Source organism: Mustela lutreola, chromosome 7 (assembly GCF_030435805.1).
Source record: "Mustela lutreola isolate mMusLut2 chromosome 7, mMusLut2.pri, whole genome shotgun sequence".
Taxonomy (NCBI): Eukaryota; Metazoa; Chordata; class Mammalia; order Carnivora; family Mustelidae; genus Mustela; species Mustela lutreola.
This window is the reverse complement of record NC_081296.1, coordinates 45,322,863-45,332,677: the sequence shown is the minus strand read 5'-3', so window position 1 is coordinate 45,332,677 and position 9,815 is coordinate 45,322,863. Positions and strand designations below refer to the sequence as shown.

At 42.0% G+C, this 9,815-nt stretch overlaps 1 protein-coding gene across 2 annotated transcripts in view; it reads right to left on the bottom strand.

Moving 5' to 3' along the window:
- Nucleotides 1–9,815, bottom strand: part of MYZAP (myocardial zonula adherens protein) — a 90,135-nt gene that overhangs the window by 10,550 nt on the left and 69,770 nt on the right. The window lies entirely within an intron of this gene.

Here is a 9,815-nt window from a genome sequence, read left to right as displayed (position 1 = left end):
AAATGAAAAACTGTACTCTTAAATTTAAATGCAAAAAACAAAAGCATCAACTACATATCAGGTAGTGTGTAAAGTTAGCTTGAGGGGAGCTGGTTAGCTGTTAAAGAACTAGGGCATGACTGGCACCCCCTGAATTTGGTCTTGTGGGGGTTCAGACAACCAAGCAGAAGATAACAAAGCCGTAAGTTCCATGCCAGAGGGACCCACCGAATGTGAAGTGAGAAGTCAGAGGGGATGCCAAACTCAAGATGGGGAAAATGAGTGAACTCCATGAAGGTTTGCTGGCATTAGGCAGGGGAAAGAGAGTAAAAGAAACAAAGGGATGAGTATTCCAGGATTGTGGAACATACCGGGTTGAGAGCAAGCACCTTGCTGCAGCATACAGGTAGCAAGAGAGAGTTACAAAGGGCTACATCTGCCTTTACAAGGACTTTGTACCCAATTCTATAAGGCCAGAGTCAACACTCAAATTTTATTTCAGTCACTGGGCTTCCAGGTGGAAACCATCCTGGAAGGAAATAAAACTGGGCAAAAGGAAAGAAAACTCCTTAATTCATCAAGGAGGTCACCGCGATTTCCTAGTTCAAGGGGTGAGCGCCACATTTATAGCACTGAGGGCGGGCCCTTAATCAGTGGATCCTCCAGCAAAGAATAGTTATAAACTCTGGAAAGAAAAAAAAAAAAAACCCATCTCTTAACGGTCTTTGGAGACTGAACAAGGACAGGCAGGCTGTAGGGGGGAGTGACAAGCTTAGAAGAGGTTTTCTGTGACTCATGTGTTTGTTTTTGTTTGCAGCTCTGCCCAAGAGCAGTATAGTCATCGTGGCAGCGGCACAGACGCATAAGAAATTCAACAGAAAGATCATCTTGCTGGTAGATAAAAAACAGTAGAAGGAGGCCCAGCATAACCAGGACTGCCAAGAGTAAAGGGGGAGCCAAAAAGGGGAGAGTCAGAGAAGGCAGAAACTTTAAATTCTGTGTATAGACTCCACTCAAGTCTCTGGCAGATCCCTTCGAACCATGCATGTGTGAAAGAAGTTTGCAGCCAAGGCTTCAAGAACAGAACCGAGATCTGAGCCATCGCCCCCGTAGAGCACGGCAGGGTGGAGGTGGGGCTAACCAAATTCACTGCCTAAAACAAAAACCTCAGCGCCATTGAGAACAGTAAAACAATCCAAAGCCTCCACAATAGAACATTTCCAATGTCCAGGATATAATCCACAGTTACTGAATTTGTGAAGAGTGAGGAAAATAGGATCCGTTTCCAAGGAGAAAGTGAACCAAGAGATGCTAATCCCAAGAGGACTTGGATGTTGGACTTTTCACACAAGGACTTTCAAGCAGCTATTCTAACTATGCTCAGTGAGGTAAAAGAAAATATTACTAACTGATGTAGTAACTACACACACACATCAAACGGAAATTTTTTTTTTAAAAAAAGATTTATTTATTTATTTATTTGACTGAGAGAGATCACAAGTAGACAGGCAGGCAGAGAGAGAGAGAGAGAAGCAGGCTGCCTGCTGAGCAGAGAGCCCGATGCGGACTCGATCCCAGGACCCTGAGATCATGACCTGAGCTGTAGGCAGCAGCTTAACCCACTGAGCCACCCAGGTGCCCCCAGATGGAAATTTTTGAACAGAAAAATACACTGCCTGAAATTTTAAAAAGTCAGTAGACTGAAGAAAACAAGGGAGATGACGAAGGAGTCAGGGAACATGAAGACCTAGTAACAAATCATTCAATCAAGGGTGTCTGGATAGAACAGTAAGTTAAGCACCCACTCTGGTTTCAGCTCAGGTCATAATCTTAAGGTCGTGAGATGGAGCCCCACGTGTGGCTCCATGCTCTGTGCAGAGCCTGCTTAAGACTCTCTCCCTCTGCCCCTCCCCCACTGCACTCTCTCTAAAATAAGTCTTTTGAAAAAAATCATTTTGATCAGAATAAAATGAAGATAGAAAAGATTGAAAATAATAAATGGAGCTTCCTGGAACTATGGGACAATTTTTTTTTAAGATTTTATTTATTTGACAGAAATCACAAGTAGGCAGAGAGGCAGGCAGAGAGAGAGAGGGAAGCAGGCTCAATCCCAGTACCCTGGGATTATGCCTAGACCAAAGGCAGAGGCTTTAACCAACTGAGCCACCCAGGCACCCCATATGGGACAATTTCTAATGCCTAACATAGGGATACTAGAATCATAGACGGAAAGGATAAAGAAGCTAGAGCAGGAAAAATAGTCAAATAATGGGTAAACATTGCCCAAATTTGGTGAAGGACATAAATTTGAAAATCCAAGAGTCTCAGCAAACACCAAACAGAAATCTACCGTGGCACATCCTACTCAAACTACTGAAAATCATAAAGAAAAAAAAATCTTGAAAGCAATCTTGTTTTATATATAGGAGAACAATAATTTGAATTACCACAGAAGTCTCCTCAAAAAGCATGGAAGTCAGAAGACAGCACTAAGAGAAAGAAACTTGTCCCTGAGCACTCTGTGATTCAGTCATGAAGGTGAAAGGAAGAGCTCACTTTCAGATCAAGAAAAACTACGTTAATTTGTCCCCGTGCTGCTATCCTATACAGAATGCTACATAAAAGGTCTTCAGGCTGCAGAGCATTGATAACAGAGAGATATAGATTTTTCAGGAATGAGTGAAGAACATCAGAAATAAATACTGTATGAGTAAATATGAAAGACTGTATTTTCTCTTAATTTTTCTAAAGTACATGTGACTATTAAAGCAAAAATTATAACAATGTATTGTGGGTTTATAATTCATGCAAATGTGATACCTATAATAACTATGACAGCGGGGGGGGTGTAAATGGACATATATCTTGAGAGATTTCTACATTTTACACAAAGTAGTACAATATTACTTTTAAGTGGACTATGAACAGTTAATAATATGTCATGATATGCAGAGTGATGGCTAATATATTAGAGAAAAGACACAGCAAAATGCCAATAGATATATTAAAATGGGATTCTAAAAAACAAATAATCCAAAAGAAAACAAGAAAAAGGGAACAAACAAATAAGCAAAACAAACCAGAGGGAGTAGACAGAAAACAAATAACGACAGACCTAAATCCAGTCATACCGATTATTAAAGGTCAATGGACCGTATACTCCAATGAGAGAGACTATCAGAATATATTTCAAAAAAGCAAGACTTAAGTATGTATGGCCTACCAGAGATGCACATTAAATACAGAGACATCAATCAGGTGAAAATAAATGGGTGGAAAAAGATACACTGTACAAACAGTAAAATCAAAGGGCAGGAACAGCTATATTAATAACGCGCGGTAAGAGACTTCAAGATGGAATATGAACAAGGCAGGGACCGATATTTCATAATAATGAAAAGGCCAATTTACCAAGACGTAACAATCAAAAATGTATAGGTATAATTTTTTTTTTTTTAACTTCATGTATTTTGAAGCTAAAGGGGAACCGGGTGGCTCAGTAGGTTAAGCCTCTGCCTTCAGCTCAGGTCATGATCTCAGGGTCCTGGGATCGAGCCCCATTGGGCTCTCTGCTCAGCAGGGAGCCTGCTACCCTTCCTCTCTGCCTCTCTCTCTGCCTGCCTTTCTGCCTACTTGTGGTCTCTGCCTGTCAAATAAATAAAAATCTTTAAAAAAAGGAAAAGAGTAGATGGTCTAAAGCCATAGTAGTGGATTTTAACACCCCTCTGTCAGCAACTGTAATTGTTGTCAATTACACAAAGATCAGGAAGAACATAAATCAGATAAACAATACTATCACAACCACCTAAGTCTGATATTCTAGGACACAAAAATAGCAAACTGGTTTTTTTTTTTTTTTTACACTAAGCAAGAGAAACCATGTGCTGAGCCATAAAACAAGTCTGGATAAATTTAAAAGAATTTAAATCATACAAAATATGTTCTCTGACCATAACAAATTAGAAATCAAAAAACAAATCTAAGAAAACCTCATATTTGGAGGTTGAACATACTTCTGAATAATAAGTCGAAAGAAGAATCTCAAAGGAGATTAGAAAATACTTCAAACTGGATGATAATGAAAATACAACCTGTCATTGCTTGAAGGGTGCCACTGAAGCAGAGTGATCGGGGACATTTATAGCTGCTGATCGTAACAGAGAAGAGAGCTCTAAAATCAATGGCCTAATGTCCACCTCAAGGAGCTATAAAAAGACGAGGAAAGTCATACAAAATAATTAGAAGGAAGGGAATAATGAATATCGGAGCAAAACTCAATACAATGGAAAATATCAACAAAGCCAAAAGCTATTCTAATTTTTTAAAACATTAACAAATGGATAACCCCCCAGCTAGTCTGATCAAAGAAGAGGGGTACAAATAATAAGAGGGATCAAACTAAAAGGGAACAACTAGATATCTACATGGGAAAAAAATGTATTCCCTTTCTTCACACCAAACACAAAAATTAGCTCCAAGTGGATTACAGATCACCATTAAAAAGCCAAAACTATAAAATGTTTAGGGAAAACCCTAGGAGAAAATCTCTGATTTTTTTTGTGTGTGTGTAGTAGGCAAAGATTTCTTAGCACACAAAAAGCATAAACCGCAAAAGAAAAAAATTTATAAAGAACTTTATCAAAAAATAAAAACCAAAAACCATGTCTTGAAGAAAATGAAATTTCCTGACTGGCTGGCTCAGTCAGGAAAGCATGGGACTCTTGATCTTGGGGTCATGAGTTCAAGCCCCATGTTGGAGTAAGAGTTTACATAATAAAAAAAAAAAAGAAAGAAAGTCATGAAATGAGAGAAAATATTCACGATACATGTATCTGACAAAGATCTGATATCCAGAATATAAAAACAACTCTTACAAGTCGATAATAAGAAAACTAAAAACTTGATAAAATAGTGGGCAAAAGATTTGAACAGACACTTCAAAACACAAAATATGTAAATGGCCAAGAAGCATTTATAAAGACCCGCAACATCACCAGTGACTATGGAAAATGCAAGTCCAACCTCAACGAGACACCACCTACACACCCTGCAGGATAGCTGAATTAGACTTGACTATACTAAGGGTGAGGATGTGGAAAACCTGGAACATTCAAACCGCTGTTGGGAATGCAGAAGACTACAGCCCCTGTGAAAAACCGTTCAACAGCTCCTTAGAACATTAAACCTGCATCTACTATTGAGCCCAGCTAGCCCACTACTAGGAATTTACCCCAGGGGAGTAAAAGCCTACGTCCATGTAATGACTTGCCCAGTAATGCTCACCACAGCTTCATTCACAGGAGCCCCACACTGGAAACAACCCGAATGTGGATGAACAAACGCGTAGAGACAGAAATACAGCGGAGTGCCTGCCGCTCTGGGATAGAGGGGGCTGCCTACGACACAGATGCGGTCAGAACCATCACGCGGTGCGGGAGACGCTCGGTGCGAGAGTCCGCACTGTAGGATTTCATTTGCAGAGAATGCAGACAAGTCCACAGTGACAAAAAGTGACAAAGTGACCCCTCCCACTGAAAATAGAAAAACAGATCACTGGCTGCCTAGAGTAGAACCAAGAAAGGGAAACGGAGTCTTTGGGAAGTGGTGGAAATGTTCCGTATCTGGATTGCGCGGTGGATTCATAGGTACACACAACTGTCCCCGAACAGAACTAGTCCCCGAACTAGATACTTCATTTTTTTTTTTTTTTAAGCTGTAATTGACAGATCACATTGTAGTAGTTTCGGATGTACAACATGATTATTTGCTCCTGGTATATACTGTGAAATGGCCACCATTATACATCTAGTTGCCATCTATCACTACACACTTTAAATGGATGAGGTTTATTTATGTAAAAAAAAAAAAAAAAAAAAATCAATAAGGTTGACCAGAAAAACAAAAACAAAAACAAAACACAGAGAAGGCGAGAGCCCTGAATATGGGCAGTAGGAGACGAATTAGAGAAGGAGGAGGTATTAAGAAAGAGTTGAAACAGAAAAGTGCCAGGATCTGGTCCGTGCGTCCCACAGACTATACCTGGAGTGAACCCAGGAAGGGCAGCCTCGTGGAGGCCTGGCTCAGGCTCCCTGAAAGGCTGCTTCCTTCTGGGACCTTACATCCAGTTCCCAGGTCGTCCTGCTCTCAAACACCGCCCCCTCGTGTTTAGATGGGAAATGCAGCTCGAGAGGCTGGAGGCCTTCCAGGAAAGAAAGACCTGGTACCTCATTTTGGCATTTTTTGGAAATTATGTCACAAATGTACGGCAGCCACCTCCTCCCCCAACTCCCTCAAGCCCAGGAGAGCTTGCAGCCGGAGCCATAGCACATGCACTGAACAAGAATGTTTGCTCAATAAAATGCGGCCGTGGAGCCCCGGTGCCCAGTGCTGCCGCCCCACTAGTACCCTGGAAAATGAGTAACAGTCCCAGCCATGCACAACGGACACGTGGGAGGTTTACGTGCCATAAAACACACATTAAGGGGGCGCCTGGGTGGCTCAGTGGGTTAAGCCACTGCCTTCGGCTCAGGTCATGATGTCAGGGTCCTGGGATCGAGTCCCGTATCGGGCTCTCTGCTCGGCAGGGAGCCTGCTTCCTCCTCTCTCTCTCTCTGCCTGCCTCTCTGCCTCCTTGTGATCTCTGTCAAATAAATTAAAAAAAAAAAAACAAAAAACACACACACATTAAGTGCAGGATGAACAAAACCAAGACGTAGCACTCCTTTCCTCTGACCTTTGAATTTTGCTGTCAGTTCAGGATTTTCAGCAGAGAAGAATGGAATCAGTTCAGTTTCGGAAAGCTGATCAACATTACGGAGGTATATACTTATGGTTTGAGTTCAGTAACAAGCTTCTATCAGAAATAGGGAATAAGATATTCCTTCTTCAGGAGGTGGGCAAGTGTAAATAGGGAATAAGGATAAAAGAATGGGCGTATTTTTGTATAGAAAGATTTTGAGCTGGGTGATGAAAATGCGGTTTGATGGGGCCAGGCTAGAGCAAACTTCTGGGGATCTGGTGGGACTGGGGGGCTCAAAATTTGATAAGTAATCCTCAGGAAGTACCAATGATGGATTCAGAGACCAAGAGTATCCACATTTTCTATTTTAAAAAGGAAAAGTGGGGGGAGGGGGAGAAGGAGGAGGAGGAAATATGTATCCATGACAATGACAGGAGACCCTGGGGCCCAGACAATTGGGAAAACAGTAAACACATACGGCATTTACAAGGAGCCATATACTTTTTGAATCACTTAATATTAACTAATTTAATCCTCCTAACAAGTCTACAGAAAAGACACCATTTCAGAGAAGACACCCCGTAACAGATGAACAAACTGAGGCCCAGAGCAGTTAAGTAACTCGCTGGAGATCCCATAACCAGTAAGTGGTAGAGCTGAGATTTGAACTTGGGCAGCCTCACTCTGGAGTCTGCAGTTAGGCCCTTAATAAAAAATAGCTACTTTATTAAGATGGCATATAAGAGGCTACCAGGTATGTCTATCACAACTTCGCAAAGATATTTGAAATACCACTTTTGGCATCAAGAGGGATTAAAGCAGGTGATGGAAAGCTGTAGTATAAAAAGGACTAGCGTTAGAAAGGCCAAGAGCATAGAAAGTCTTAGTGGCCAACAGAACCCGTATTGTAAAGTGATGTAATTAAATTTGGAAAATGTCAGTGTGACTTCACAATCTCAAGAAGACCCCTATTGCCCCCAGTTCTGTCATGACTAGAACTGGCTTAACAGTAGGCATAGAGCTTTAGCCATGACCAAATCCCGTGCCCACGTAGTTCTCAGTATAGCTCACCACTAAAATAAACCACGGCTCCGTGGAGACAAGCCAATACTCTATGTTGAAACAAGACAAAAATGAGGATGAAAAGAATGAACCCAAAAGGATCAGGGGCCCTGCTACACAGGCAAAGAAGCTGATGGAGGAAAACTCTCCCTAGCTGAGTTGCGACAATTGACAATCAAAAAAGGGAGGAGAAGGAAACTATTATGATGGAAACAAGGTGAGTCTGAGAAATGCCTTGTGTTCAACAGTGTCCCTCAAAGGGAAAGTTCCTAGGAAGTGTACACGAAGATACTTTCTTAAAAAAATAATTGTTTCAACTTGGTCCTGACAATGTAGATTTATAGGGCAATTTGTTTTGTTTTTTAAAGATTTTATTTATATATTTGACACAGAGAGAGAGATCACAAGTAGGCAGAGAGGCAGGCAGAGAGAGGGGGAATCAGGCTCCCTACTGAGCAGAGAGCCCAATGTGGGGCTTGATCCCAGGACCCTGAGACCATGACCTGAGCCAAAGGCAGAGGCCCAACCCTGTGAGCCACCCGGATGCCCCCTGAAGATACTTTTAATAGGAAAGAAGGGTGATCATAAAATGCTAGGTCACAATTTATATTGATTTTTAAAACTAGGAAGCCTTAACATATAAGGTGATATTTCTTTTATAGAGTATTAATTGTGTGTATGTTTATAAAATTTCTGTGTCAAGTAAGAAAGACTAACAAAAGGAATCAGGTCATCCCAGGACCTTAGGGCCCACTGAAGGACCACTTGGCGTTGGTAATCCTACAATAACCAGGAGGAAAGAGTGGCAGAGATCTACTGCCATTAGTGGTCACACTAGTTAACAAGGAACCAATAGTCAGCAGTGTGTTTGTACCATGATAAACTAGTCAGGCAGCCTGAAGAGGAAAGCCAAGTACTCGAACTCAACCTCTTATCTCCCAGAAGGTGAAATCTCTACCTGGCCCAACAAGATAGAGTAAAATATTAATAAGGAATATGTAAATTCTTAATAGTTCTGACAGCTAGGTCAGTGCATCATGATAAGGGGTCCTGACCTTGAATCACCTTGAAGCCACCTCATCCTGAGGGTACCCCCCACTCCCACAAGAATAAGCACCCTCTGACCTTTCAGAAAAGCTGTTCTGTCACCTTTGGATCTGAAAGATCCCTGCTCCTGTCCGGAAAGTGTTACAGTGATGTCAACTCTGAGAACACAGGGGGATAAGTAAAACAGCTTTGGCAAGATACAAAAAATAAGCACCGAAACAATGAAGAAATAAACTACACCCAAGATAGTTCATATTTTAGAGTAAGTTAAAGTATAAACATATTATTAAATCTTGTCATTATGTACCTTATTTTGTGTGTGTTTCATCTGCGGTTTAAGTGGACGTAGGAAGTGATCAAAACGAATCAGCCATACTACGTATGTTCACAGTGGGATTTAAAGAGCTTATGGAAATTTAATCAAATAAATTTATAATCAGGATTTAAGTGCTCAAGGAAAACTGGTTCTCAAAGTCTTGCTTATTGGACGCACACCGCAGACGCTGCTGGCCCCGCCCATACCCTCTGGACACGCACCACTGCCTGACCTGCCACTTGTGACTCTGCCTAGGGGTTTCTTCTAACCACCAGACTGTACCTGGCTCTCAGGGCAGGCCATAGCTGCCGCATCCCCCCAGAAGCAAGGCCTCAACCGATGGCAGATGGGTGTTAGTGGATCAATGCCCAGCTCTCTGACCTTTAGCTAAGGACAACTCCGAGGCCAGTACGTCACGTCTCCCGGAGTCGCCCAACGTGAGTGAACTGCGGCTGCCCACAGTGGCGGCCTCCTCAGCAAGACACCATCCTCTTCCTGACTCACCCCCCACCCCTCCTCTACTGGGGCTTCCTGGGATCACTCACCAGATCTATTCTGTGGACTAATATCCACACCTCAGGGTCCAGGCAAGACAGGAGTTTCAGAACTCGAGCATTAAACAAACCTCCATGTGGAATGTTCTCTACACACAGGATCCCCTCACGCTTTCAT